The 13973-nt window shown below is 46.8% G+C and overlaps 1 protein-coding gene across 1 annotated transcript in view; it reads right to left on the bottom strand.

Annotated features, from left to right (window-relative positions):
• The window catches only part of SYNDIG1L (synapse differentiation inducing 1 like), a 48423-nt gene extending 37846 nt beyond the window's left edge, over positions 1–10577 (bottom strand). The window contains exon 1 of the mRNA XM_084791478.1: positions 10552–10577. The gene's annotated coding sequence lies outside the window, so the exon portion shown is untranslated. The remainder of the gene's footprint in view (positions 1–10551) is intronic.
• Between the last annotated feature and the right edge of the window lie 3396 nt (positions 10578–13973).

Genomic DNA, 13973 nt, shown 5'->3' with positions numbered 1-13973 from the left:
GGACAAGCAGCGTCCAGGAACATATTTCATATTTACCTAAAACTACTAGGAAACCAAAAAGGTTTAGTATGTAGAGTCTGCTGTGGTCAGATTCGCCCTCAGGAAAGATCTCTAGATGACAGTAGGTTCGGGGGACGGAGTTAAATGAATTTAGGCATATCAGCTGGGAGGTCGCTGCTGTAGCCAAGATGAAGTAATGCAGCAGTCTAGGACGGAGTAGGAATAGGGGGAGTTAGAAGGGGCAGCTTAGCGAGCTATTTAGGAAAGAAAAGGCATAGGAGTTGGTAGAAGGTTTTACAGGGCAGAGTAGAGGACAGTGAAGAGAGGAATGTCCCACGAGCCCAGGTTTCTGGGTTTGTCAGCAGCAGTGAGGTGGAGGCCAGCATGCCTCGATGACACCCGCAGCAGCCTGAGTTCTTTACTGAGACCTCCGCCACAGGTGAAGCAAGGACTATTTTGTTTTGTTTTGTTGTTTTGTTGTTGTTGTTTTGGTTTTTTTCTTTTTTAATATAGATGGTTGTGAGCCACCATGTGGTTGTTGGGAATTGGACTCAGGACCTTTGGAAGATCAGCCAGTGCCTTTAACCCCTGAGCCATCTCTCCAGCCCCTTCTTTTGTTGGTTTTTCGAGACATGGTTTTTCTGTGTAGCCCTGGCTGTCCTGTAACTAACACTGTAGACCAGGCTGGCCCTCAACTCAGAGATACACCCGCCTCTGCCTCCTGAGTGCTGGAATTAAATGCACACGCCATCACATTGTGTCAAAAGCAAGGATTCTTGATTTCATTACAGAAAACAAACAAACAAACAAAAAATCTCAAGATGAGTTAGTATGAAGTAAATTTGGAGTTTATTGAGAAAAGGTTTGAAAGATGGTTCAGTGGTTAAGAGCTCTGGCTGTTCTTCCAGAGACCCAGGTTCGATTTTCAGCACTCACATGGCAGCTCATAAACAGCTATAGCTCCTCTTCTGGCCTCTGTGGGCACCAGGCATACATGTGGTTGGGACACTGACATACATGCAGGCAAAAAACACTCAAGATTTACACAAAACAATGATTTCAAAAGATTTGGGTTGGGGAAGATGGTTCAGCAGATAAAGCACGTGCAAGCACGAGGATGAGGACCAGAACTGGGATCTCTAGAGCCCATGGAAAAGCTGGGTGGGCGTGGCAGCCCCCGCCCTGTAGCCCTGATATAGGTAGCAGCTGGAGACCGGAAATCTCTGGAGCAAGCTGGCCAGCCAGACCGCCTAAATTGGAGTGGTTTCAGCTGAGAGATCCTGTCTCAGTATATAAGGTGGAGAGGGATCAAGGAAGATACTCAACATCAACCTGGAACCTCCATACACATGTGCATATAGATGCACCTGTACCCACACACATGTGAACACACACACACACATGGGAAGAGGGAGGGGGAAAGGTTTTGTTGGCGTGCACACCTGTGATCCAACACTTGGGAGGCGAGCTTGGCTATACAGCAAGTTCAAGGAAGGCAGCCTAGACTAGAGGCCCTGTCTCAGAAGGTCAAGGGGGCCTTCACCTATTTTTCAGCATGAGCGCTAATAGAAAGAGGCATTTAGGGGAAAGACAGTACATGTGCAAGCGTAAGCACGGGCCTCCAAAGAGAGGCACCTGAGGTGTCTTAGCCATTTATACGGTTTTGGTGGCTTCTAAAGTTAAATGCAAACGGTTGCTAGGGAGATTTTCTTCCTTTTTGGGTAAATGCGATAAGAAAATGGTTCCTCAGGTGCCTCCGACAACATTACAGTCTGATGAGCTACATACACTTCACAGAGGTGGCACCAGGGAGTTAAGGCTGGCTTTTTACTGTACATAGAGCTTGTAGTCTTCCTTACGACGTCCTAGAGAATTGCACGTTTGTAGATGGCAAAAGAGAAAGGCCATCCTTGGTCATACGCTCTTAGGCCTTCGGCATGGCTCATTGCTACTTTAATATATTTCTATATTAAAGGAATATTGTCTCAACCTAGGCAGAGTTTGTTAATTGTGCTAGAATTGTTTGTTTGTTAGTTTGTTTGGAGACAGGGTTTCTCTGTATAACAGAGCCCTGGGTGTCCTGGACTCTCTTTGTAGACCAGGCTGGCCTCAAGCTCACAGAGATCCACTTGCCTCTGGCTCCCAAGTGCTGGGATTAAAGGTGTGTGCCACCACCACCCAGCCGTGCTGGAATTCTTGACTCTTAGCTGGTGAGAGATTCTGAGCAGACTCAGGGTAAGGGACTTTTCTTTCTCATGCCCCCTTAATTCTCTTTGTCTTTCTATCCTGCCTCAGCTTGGGTAATTGGGGTGTAGATAGTGCCAGTTTTGAGGAAGATTCCCAGAAGAACAGCAGGAATGGGGATGCACCTGAGTGGCTTGGACCTGTTGGTCAGTGGTGCCTTTGAGCTGCCTAAGTCAACTGTATAATAGGCAGCTGGCTATGTGGGTCTAATGTAGAAATACAAACTTGGGGGAAATTAGCAGAAACAGGAATCAAGCAGTGCATATGAATGCAAGGTCTGGGAGTCGGTATAGTTAGAGAGGAGGTTTCAGCCTCAGGGACCTCAGCATATAATTTTTGGGTGAGAAAAGGAAGTAGGGTCAAAACCAAGCCAAAGATCAAATTGTGGGCACAGAAGTGAAGGGAAGGGAGACTCATGAAAGGGAATGCTCTAGAAGTGGGAACAGGGTGTCAGGTCAAGGAAGAAAGGACCAAGGGTGAGAGATGGCTCAGAGGTTAAAGGCAGTCACTGCTCTGTGGAGGGTCTGAGTTCAGTCATCAGGGCTCCCTGCCCTCAGTGTGTACACATGTACACACACACACACGTGCAGTCACACAGACACACACACATGCTGTCACACAGACACTCACACACACATTCACACACACATGCACTTACACACACATGCACTTACACACATTTACAAACATTCACACACACACACACACACAGAGGATCAAAAGGTACACATTGCATTTAACAACACAGAAACCATTGGTGACCTTAGGGAGAACTGTGTCTGTGGAGTCAGGGAAAGAATGGAAAGAGGGAGGGGCTACAGCCAGTGCAGAGCTGTTCCTGCAGCTCAGCGGGGAAGGGGAGGCAGGGACTGGGCAGTTAGCGGAAAGGGTGTGGCTCAGCGGTAGAGTGCTTGCTGAGCATGTACTAGCCCTGGCTTTAATCTCCAGGATGGCAAAACAAATAAACAAACAAGAAAATGCTGAGGTCAGCATGTTCCCCAGAATAAAACTGGACCAAATGTGTTTGCCAAAGACCCAGTTACCTGATATGAATGCTGTCATTAAGATGACAGAGACTTATGGAAAAATCTGGAAAGGGAGGCTGGGAGGACAGTTGTAAAAAGGGAGGAGCTAGGAGCTACTGCTTCAGGCCTCATGCCCTCCCAGGGTGACACAAGGTGAGCCTGTAACTGTGGAGGAGTGAACGGGCAGGGCCTGTGCTGTTCCTGTCAAGGGAAGCGCTCTGTGCCTTCACTCAGCAGCACCCCTCCAGCCCAGGAGCATTTAGAGCTCTTCTGAGGTGAACCGAACAACACGGTGGTATTTGTTAAGACAGAATTTACTTTATAAATTCACATTTTATACTATTCACAATGAAACCGATTACATGGGGAAAAGTGAGGCTGTACTGGTGCTGCGAGTGTAAAAGGTCCATTGGCTTCTGGAACCAAACTGGTCCCCTATTTAGTCACCCAAACCTCACTCAGAAAAGTACTTGCAAATAAAAAGTTTTACTTTGCAGTGTGAGATTATTCTTTTTTGTTTATGTCATACATATTTTTAAATATATATTTTTTTGTTTTGGTTTTTTGGGATAGGGTTTCTCTGTGTAACCCTGCCTGTCCTAGATAGAACTCACTATGTAGGCCAGGCTGGCCTCGAACTTACAGATCCTGCCTGCTTGTGTCTCTCTAGTGTGAGGATTAAAGGCATGCACCACCACTGCCTGCCTTTTCTTTGTTTGTTTGTTTGTTTGTTTCTTTGTTTCTTTCTTTCTTTCTATATAGTTTGGCGCCATACACCTTGACCAGCTGAGCCCCCTCGCCAGCCCGGTACTGTTTTTCTTTAATGTGAAAGGAACTGGAGCCTCAGAGGGATTAGGTAGGTCTCTATTTTGGGAAACATGAACGTCTAGTGTGAAAGTTGACAGAATGAAAGTGGTGTCACTTGTGTCAAATCTGAAAAAAAAAAAACAAAGAAACACAGCCTGGAGGTTAAGAAGGGAGGCCCAGTGCGCATGCGCATGAGAAGGATACAAAAGACTCCGAAGGGCTCTTAGCCATATGCCTGAAACAGGAACTTTCCTCAAGGACTTTCCAAATTGCAGCTTGCTGCATGAGTCACGAGGATGGCTATCCGGATGCGGGAGAACGCGTGCCTGACACACTGTCTCCACTAATGAACTGATGTCAACTCCTGAGATAAGACCTTGTGACTAATTTTCCCTTTGTTGCTAAGGTTCTCTCTTTTGCTTCTATTTACTTTTTTTTTTTTTTAAACCTGGGGATCAAATCAGTGGCCTCACGTGCTCAGCATGTGCTCTGCTATTGAGCAGCCAGGTCTTCTTTTGTGAAAAATCTCTCTGTGTTATGTAGGTTGCCATTAAGACACATAGTAACCCTTCATGGTATTTTCATTGAAAAAGCTGGATGAGGCATGGTGGTGCACCCCTGTGGGCTTAGCATTTGGGAGCCCGAGGAGGGTTGTTATCTTAAGCTTAAGTCCAGCCTGTGCTACATAGTGAATCTGAGGTCTCAAACATTCACCAAGAAAGAAAAAAGGAAGGAAGGAAGGAAGGAAGGAAGGAAGGAAAAGAAGTTAGGACTCAGTTAATGCAAAAGAAGTTAAGAAAACCAAAAGAGAGTAAAGATAAGACAGGGGCTGTAGAGATGGCCCAGTGGCTTAGACAATGTACTGCTCTTGCAAAGGACCAGAGTTTGATTCCCAGCACCCACCTCACAGCTCACAACTGCTTGTAATTAGATGCCCCAGGCCTAGGCACTGTACTCATGTGCACAAAACCACACTCAGACACACAATATTTTTTTTTCTCCAAGACAGGGTTTCTCTGTGTAACCCTGGCTATCCTGGAACTCACTCTGTAGACCAGGCTGGCCTCGAACTCATAGAGATCTGCCTGCCTCTGCCTCCCGAGTCCTGGGATTAAAGGCAAGTGCCACCACGTCCGACTCCAGCCTGTTTTTTAAAAAATCTTAAAACAAAACAAAAAGGACAAATGGGAAGTGTAATTCAAAAAGCAGAAGTAATTCTGTATATTATTGCTTGCAGTTATATTAAATGTAACTAGATTAAGCACTACACTGAAAGGTTTCCAAATTATGTTAAAAAAACAAGAGTCGGGGGTGGGCATATAGTTCAGTTGGTAGAGTACATCTATGAAGCCCCAGGACTTCATAAACCAGGTATGGTGGCGCATGCCTGTAATCCCAGCACTTGGGAGGCAGAGGCAGGCGGATCACTGTGAGTTCGAGGCCAGCCTAGTCTACAAAGTGAGTCCAGGACAGCCAAGGCTACACAGAGAAATCCTGTCTTGAAAAATCAAAAAAGAATGAATGAATGAATGACAGAAAGAAAGACAGATTAAAAAGGAAAACCCATTCGAGTGCACTGTTGTAGTGAGAGATTTGATCACCTCTTTCAATGACTGATAGAGTAGTGATAGGTTAGGTAGACAACAAAACAAAGCAAACAAACAAACAAAAAAAGGTGGGAATGAATAGGAGAGTTGGAACACAAATAACAAGTCTGGTCTAAATTTAGAAAGAACACAGCATCCTGGTGAGTTTATATTATTAACTTGACACAGTCTAGAGTCGCCTGGGAAGAGGCAGGCTCAGCTGAAGAGCTTCGTCTATCCCCCTGGCCTGTGGCCATATCTGTGGGGCATTGTCTTGGTTGTTAATTGATGTGGAGGGCTTGACCCAGCCCAGCCCACTGAAGAGATGGTTCAGCAGTTATGAGCACTCCATGCTCTTGTGGAGAGCCTGGTTCAGTTCCCAGCACCCACGAGGTGGCACACAGCCACCTGCAGCCACAGCTCCAGGGGATCTGACACCCTCTCCTTCTTTTTATTTATTTATTTATTTTTAATTTATGTGCATTGATGTTTGCCTGCATGTATATCTGTGTGAGAGAGTTGGAACTGTAGCTACAGATAGTTGTGAGCTGCCAGGTGGGTGCTGAGACTTGAACTTGGGTCCTCTGGAAGAGCAGTCAGTATTCTTAACTACTTGGCCATCTCTCCAGCTCCCTGACACCATCTTCCAACCTCTGCAAGCACCAGGCATGAATGTGATGCACATTAGAGATTCTAATTAAAAAGCACTAGGCTGATCATTTAAACCGTACCCTATCAAAAAATCACATTAAAGATAAATATCCTAAACATTCCCAATAAAGACACAGATTATCACATTAGATTTATACCAAAACAAAATCCAAGACTCAAGTATATACTGTTGACAATAAATATACTCTAAGCTGGACCAGGTGATGCAGGCCTGTAATCACAGATCCTCAGGAGTCTGAGGCAGGAGGATTGCAGTTTAATGTTTGGTTTACATAAGAAGCTCCAGATCAGCCAAGGCTACATAATGAGACTGTCTCTAAGAGAAGAAGGAGACTCTTCCTGGATAAGCACTCCGACACCACTGAGAGTGGAAGAGATGTGACGGGTGGGCCGAAGCCAGGGCAGCTCCCGTAAGGCCTCCAGGTCAGGTCCAGTCTGTATTCTCATTTTATGCTAAAGCCACAAGGTGCGGCAGCGAGCAAGTGAGATTGGTCAGGTTGTTAGGGGCAGCGGCCTGTTGTTTCAACCGTTTCTCCCAGCCATTCTGCTCCAGGTAGCAAGTGAAGTCATGCTTAGCAGTGAGCAGTGCAGGCAGTGCTTGAAGTAAATCACTAAAGAAACCAACAAGCAGTATCAGATAGTTGGTTTTTCTACTTTATTCTGCTTTAAGAGGAAGTGGAGGAGGGGGAGGAGGAGGAGGAAAAAGAAGATGATGATGAAGTTGCTGTTGTTGTTGTTACCATCTGACACAAGCAACTTAGTGAGACCCTGTCTCAAAGTAGGAAGTAAAATGAGTGCCGAGGATGTATCATAAAGTCCTTGCTTAGTGTGTGTGAGATTCTGGGTGCAACCCCCAATGCTACAAGAAAATAAAAGGAAGGCAGGACAAGAAAAGGGATGTGGACTATAAAGGTGCATGCAGGTAAAATGAAAGGGTGAGCACTGGAGAGGCAGGGGCAGGAGGACCATGGGTTCAAGGGTAGCCTGAGCAACATAGCAAGTTCAAGACCAGCCTCTCACACACAGGGGGGACCCTGTTTCAGAATAACAACACTGTCAAGCCTCATAGCATAGGCCTGTAAGGCTTGTAATCTCAGTTGAGCCATTTCAACAACAACAACAACAACAATAATAAAGTATTTTCTTATGTTTGTTTGTTTATTTGTGTGTGTGTTTATCATGTCCATCTCTGTGTGTAGATGGATGTGGTTGTGTGTGCTGTGGAGTAACATGGAGGCCAAGGACAGTCTGTGCAAATACTCTCCTTCCACTACATAGGTCCTGGGGATAGAATTTAAATCATCAGGCTTGTTAGCAGGTGCTTTTACCCATTGAGCCATCTTGCCAATGCTCCAAATTTTTAAAATTTTATTTTGAGACAGAGTCTTGTTAAGTTATCCAGGGTGGCTTTGAACTCACTCTGTAGTTCCAGCAGGCCCCGAATTTTCCATCCTCCTGTGTCAATCTTTTGAGTAGCTGGGATTGCAGGCTACCCAATTACCAGGCCTAGTTAGAGAAAATATACCCTTAAAACTTTTAATCCAAGAGCTAGGTGTGGCGGCTTTCCTTGCTGCTTTGATCAAATATCTGGCAAAAAGCAATGTAAGGGCAGACAGGTTTTCTTGGATCATAGTTTACTCCCTGAATGTGATCTGGGGTCCTGGGCTGAACAAAAAGGGAAACAGGGAAAAATCAACCTTGAACTGGCATTCCCCTCTTTCTGGAAACAGCTTAGTGTCATGGACCATTCCTAATTGCCTGTCCCTGCTGAGATTAAAGGTGTACACCACCATGCCCAGCTAAAGTGACTACTTCTTAAAAGTTAAATATGTACCTCTCAAATAATCTCTTCTTCCACTTTTAGATATTTGCTTAGGAGAGAGAGAGAGAGAGAGAGAGAGAGAGAGAGAGAGAGAGAGAACGAACTAAAAACCCATAGAAGTCAATGCAAAGGCTAGCTCTAATCTAGAAACACCCTAGGTGTCTATAAACCAATGGGTAGATGAATAAGTCATGGTCCATCTGCAGAAGGAACCGCTAGCTAACAATAAAGTGCAATGAAGTACTAGTTATGTAACATGGACGAATTAAAAAATTCATGAGTGGAAGAGATAGAGGCTTGTTCATTTAATGCTGTTTCATGAGTGTGTAGATCGACTGGCACCAAATCGCTCAGTTTAGATACATGAAATGTATGGGGTGGCAGCTGTGCCAACATAAAGTTATTTTTAAGAAAAGTTGGTGGCCGGGAGATGTGTCCCCAGGTAAAGTGCTTACACACAAGGGTGCAGACTGGGGTTTGAATCCCTGAAATCCATGTGAAAACTGGGTTGGCATGGCAGCCCACCTGTAACCTCAGCTCAAGGAGGGTGGACACAGGGCACCCCCAGAGCAAGATTAGAGGAATCTGAGAGCTCTGGGTTCTGTAAAAAGCTGCACTTCACAGAGTGATGGGGGAAACACCGGAAGCGCATACGTGTGTGCCATACACAAGCACTTAAGTGCACACACACATGCACCATAAAGAAGAGGAAAAATTGAAAGAATAACTGAACAAAAACACAAAGAAGGAGAGAAAGGAAGCGCTGGGCGTGGTGGCACACGCCTTTAATCCCAGCACTCAGAGCGGCAGAAGCAGGTTGATCGGTACGAGTTCGAGGCTAGCCTGGTCTACAAAGCGAGTCTAGGATAGCCAGGACTACACAGAGAAACCCTGTCTTGAAAAACAGGAGAGAGAGAGAGAGGGAGGGAGAGAGAGAGGGGGGGGGAGGGAGAAGCTACAGAAGTCAATGAAGTAAGTTGAGGAGATTATTGTCCCAGGCGTCATCATCAAATAGCAGAGCTGGCCCACACCCAAACCTGTCTGACTCCTATACCTGTGTTCCCTACTTAAAGTGAAGTGCCACCATAATTTTCTCAGTTCTAGGCATGAGGTGCCACTTTCATGAATTTTGCCCTCTCAAGTACAACCTACTATTGTTTTTGTTGTTGTTTTGATTTGCTTTGCTTTATTTTTTGAGCTAGGTTCTTGCTGTGTATCACTGACCACTGCAGCACTTTCCTATCTCAGCCTCCTGAGCGCTGAAATCACAGGTGTGAGCCACTAAGCTTGCCTTTCATGGCTAATTTTATATGCCCGCTTGGTCAGATTACAGTACTCTGTTATTCATCGGGGTTTTAGTGTGAATTTGTTGCTGTTACTGTTGTATTTTTGTTTTTTCAAGACAGGGCTTCTCTGGGTAGCACTGTCTGTCCTGCTTTGTAGATCAGGCTTGCCTTGAACTCACATAGATTTGACTGTCTCTGTCTGGGCTTACAGACATGTGCCATCACCCCAGGCTTTGTGAAGCTGTTTTAAAGATGAGATTAGCATCCATAGTCCCTTGATTTGAATCCCAGAGAAACAAATTCTGCCTCAAGACTGAAAACACAGGCTCCTGCCTGAGGGATCCCAGCCTGGGTGTGTCCTACAGGCTGCCAGCTCCTACAGCTGTGTGAGCCAACTCCATGGAACTGATCTCTCTCTCTCTTTTTTTAAAGATTTATTTATTATTAGTATTAGTATTTATACAGTACTCTGCCTGCATGTACACTTGCAGGCCAGAAAAGGGCATCAGATCACATTATCAATGGTTGTGAAGCCACCATGTGGTTGCTGGGAATTGAACTCAGGACCTCTGGAAGAGCAGATGGTGCTCTTAACCATTGAGCCATCCCTCCAGCCCTGGAACTGATCTCTTAACATGTTTGTATTTATGACTCTGCTCCCCTGGAGAACCCTTAGTGACACCTACTCATTGCCTACTTCTTCCATTCGCTTTAAAGTAGGGTAAGAAGGGGCGGAGCTCAGTGACAGGTCATTAGAACACTTGTCTTGCACATGTGAAGCCCTAGAGTCTATCTTCAACGCGCATTATGTGTGCACGCACACAAACACACACACGCACACACGCACACATGAAACTAACTGGAGGTAAAAGGCGGTTCAAAGCCCCTCCCTCTGTGACGTCAGAAATGGAAATGGAAGAGGCATCAAAAACAGGCCTCTCTGCGGTGAAATGAGCCTGTCATCAACTTGGAGGAGTGGAACAAGAGGAGCAGAACAGTCCTCAGAAGGCAGTCATTCCCAGCACCAATAGTCCAGGAGCCAACTGCTGGACATCACATCCCCAGCATGCTACCTCCTTCCATAGACAACCCTGAGTCAAAGCACTCACCCCAGGACCTGCAGAAAGTGGGGGTGGGGGACAGCAACAAGTTCCAGCCTTGATCCCCAGTCAGGGTGTTCCCCTGTGCACTGTTGTGGGTCCTAGGGATGTACATATAATTTCTGCAGGACGGAGCACAAGCATCATCATCATCATCATCATTATTATTATTATTACTTATTTGTGTAGTGTAGCGTATGGCTTTGTGTGGATCTGTGTGTCTGTATGTAGTGTGTGTCTTTGTGTGTGGGTGTGGGTGTGTGGGTGTGTGTAGGCCAGAAGACAGCTTGCAGGACTTAATTCTGTCCTTCCACCTTGTGGATCCTGGGGAGATCAAACTCAGGTCATTAGGCTTGACACCAGACACTTTTACTCTGAACCAATCTCCTAGTCCCAAGTGTCAGTATTTTTGAGACTCTTCCCAGGTGGCTTAGACCTATGGCTGGGCTGAGCAACGCTGGTCAAGTGGGAGCCAGCGTGGCCTGTGGTGGCATGTCACTTCACTCACAGCATGCTTCTGTATCTCACTCCACTATTCGTTCTCATTATCCTCACCTGGTGCCTAGATAGGGCCGAGAAGACCGTGAAGAGGGCAGCCTGTTAAGAACACTTAACCTCCTAGCACTCGGGAGGCAGAGGCAGGAGGATCTCTGTGAGTTCAAGGCCAGCCTGGCCTACAAATCGAGTCCAGGACAGCCAAAGCTACACAGGAAGGAAAGCCTATCTAAACAAACAAACAAACAAAAACCCAACCTCCCAGCACTGCCCAGGAATCTGGCACCTGACCATCTCCTCTAGAGAAACTGTCCAGTGGGACGCAAAAATACCAGGACCCAGGGCTAGAGAAATAGCCCAGTTGATAATATGCTTGCCATGCAAGCTTGAGAACTGGAGTTTGATCCCTAGATCCCACATAGGTCATCCCTGTCTTCCCTGCTTCCTTTACCATCCATCCATCCAGCGCGTGCTTACAATCCTAGCACTGGGGAAACAGAGACAGGATAATCCCTAGACCTCAACAGATGAGCCCCAGGTCCCAGTCTCTAAAGTCAAGGTCAAGGGCCTTTAATCCCAGCACTCGGGAGGCAGAGGCAGGCAGATCGCTGTGAGTTTGAGGCCAGCCTGGTCTACAAAGTGAGTCCAGGACAGCCAAAGCTATACAGAGAAACCCTGTCTCGAAACACTAACTAACTAACTAACTAACTAAATAAATAAATAAATAAATAAATAAAGTCAAGGTCAATAGCACCAGAGAAACAACAGGTGAGGTGGACCTCTGACCTCCACACTCATGGCCACATACACACATATACCCTTCTCCTTCCTCAGTTTGGCCAGATTCTCTTCATTCCTCTTCCTCCCTCAGTCCTTTAGCAGAAGCTCTGAGCTCCATCCCCGATGTCCTTTCCTCTGGCTGTGCTGGTCTCCCTCCAGGCTGCTGCTGCTGGAGCTCTCTATGGACCTGTCCTTTCTGAAAAACATCATGACAATGAGACTTCTTTCATGAGAGCATCACAGACAGCTCCCCAGAAGAGCATCTCCTGCTGGGGCCCTGTCCATCACGTAGTTTCATGGTCCCTAGACAGGGAGAAGGCAGCCTCCTCCCTATGATACAGGTGATGTTCCCTTCTTTCCTCTCTGCACTTTGAGAAAATCCCCAATGAGCAGACCGCACACAGCAACAACCACGGGGACAAAGACTTGCTCAGTGACATTTTCCTAGTATTTTAGAATTTCCCATCAAGGTCCACTTTTTGCCTTAAAGGTAGTTGAGGAGGAAAGAAAAAGATGGGATGGTGGCGGGGGGGGGGAGCCCCTCATACTGTTAGTACCTATCATATGCCAGGCAAAGATGCCATCTTTTCAAAGATGATTTGAGATGATGACTAAACTCCATATGGAAAATTCTACCCCCACCATGCAGATGACAATGATACAAACAAGGTTTAATCACTTGCTGAAGCTCATATAACTCTGTAGTGGGGAAAAAAAAATAGGATTTGAGGCCAGGTCTTCAGACTCCAATGTCAGTGTTCCTCACAGGAGTGTGATATTCACACACCATCTTACTAGCTCAGGCTGGCCTTGAACTCACTATGTAGCTGAAGATGATTTGAATCCCTAATCCCTCACCTCCATATTCCAAGTTCTGGGATTACTATGCAATACATACCCAGTATGACTTTTTAAGAAATCCATTTTTCCAGTTATACACCCCGGCTCCCCCTCTCCCCCCCCCCCCCCCCCCGCCGCAATCTTACAAGAAGAGCCACTAGAGCTTAGAAGTGGGTGGGTGGGGTGTCACGTAGCTCATTTCTTGCCAAGCGAGAGATGGAACCTATGGTCTTGCAGCTTGGCACATTGTGGCTCCTGGCAAATCAGTCAGGGTCTGCCGAGAGTAACGGGCTACTGTGGGTCTGGGCAATGGTATTCCAGGAAGCAGGGTCGGGCCCCAGCTGGAGGCCCTTGAGGGAAGTCACTCGGTCTATGCCACAAGGCCAGACTGAAGGAGAGAAGTCAGCCCAGAAGCATTCACCATGACGCTTCTCGCAGTGGATCACAGTTTTGAAAATGGCCCTGAGAGAGATGCTATCAGAGGCGCATTTGATGGCTTTGGAAATTGCCTAATTTTGTCGCAACTGTCTGAGCGTTGTCCAATGCATGTTAAACATCTAGGGCTTGAGTGGTCTTGTGAGTAAACGCAGGGTACCCTGGGCCTTTCAGTGAGACCTGACATCATCAGAAGGGTAAGGAAGGCGTAGCGCCAAAGAGACTCTAGGTGACCTCACGCAAGTAGGTCAGGCTCTGGGGTCAGTGTCCTGCCCTGTTTTTTTTTTACAGTCATCCCTATCTTTCCTGCTTCCTTTACCATCCATCCACCCGGCCTTAACTCTTACCCACTCTGGCCCACAGCCCTTTCTTTCTCTCGCTCTCAGCTGAGAGCTGGAAAGCCCATGCCTTGGGTCAATAAATCACCAACACCCTCCCCTGAGAAGGAACTGTGGCTCCTTGCATGCCTGACTCCCCGAGAGCTGCTCTCCCACCCTCCCTGGGCTGCCTGTGAGCATCCTCTCTTCCCCAAGCCGCCTCTCCTCCTCCGGAGACACCCACCATCCATCAGCTCTCTGCCTCACCGCTCACATGCACTTCCCGGGCTGCCTTTGATTTGCTCGGTTATGTTTTTTTTCTCCCTGCTTCCTGCTCCCTTTCTCCACTTGGCTCCAAGACTCCCATTCTCCCAAACTGTTAACCAGCGTTGTCCTGCAGGAGGCAGAAAAGATCCCCCTAGACAGCCCCCCAAATCCGCCCTTCCCCGCAGCCCCTCCACCGCACAAAGCGCACTTCATTCTCTCTAAGAGTTTCCATCCCGGAGGCCACAGTCGGGGGTCACTCCAGGGTCCAAGGTGCTGTAATTGATTCTGTGAGAACCT

The sequence above is a fragment of the Acomys minous genome, assembly GCF_964271855.1.
Source record: "Acomys minous genome assembly, chromosome: 8".
Classification (NCBI taxonomy): domain Eukaryota; kingdom Metazoa; phylum Chordata; class Mammalia; order Rodentia; family Muridae; genus Acomys; species Acomys minous.
This window is presented reverse-complemented; position numbering and strand designations above follow the sequence as displayed.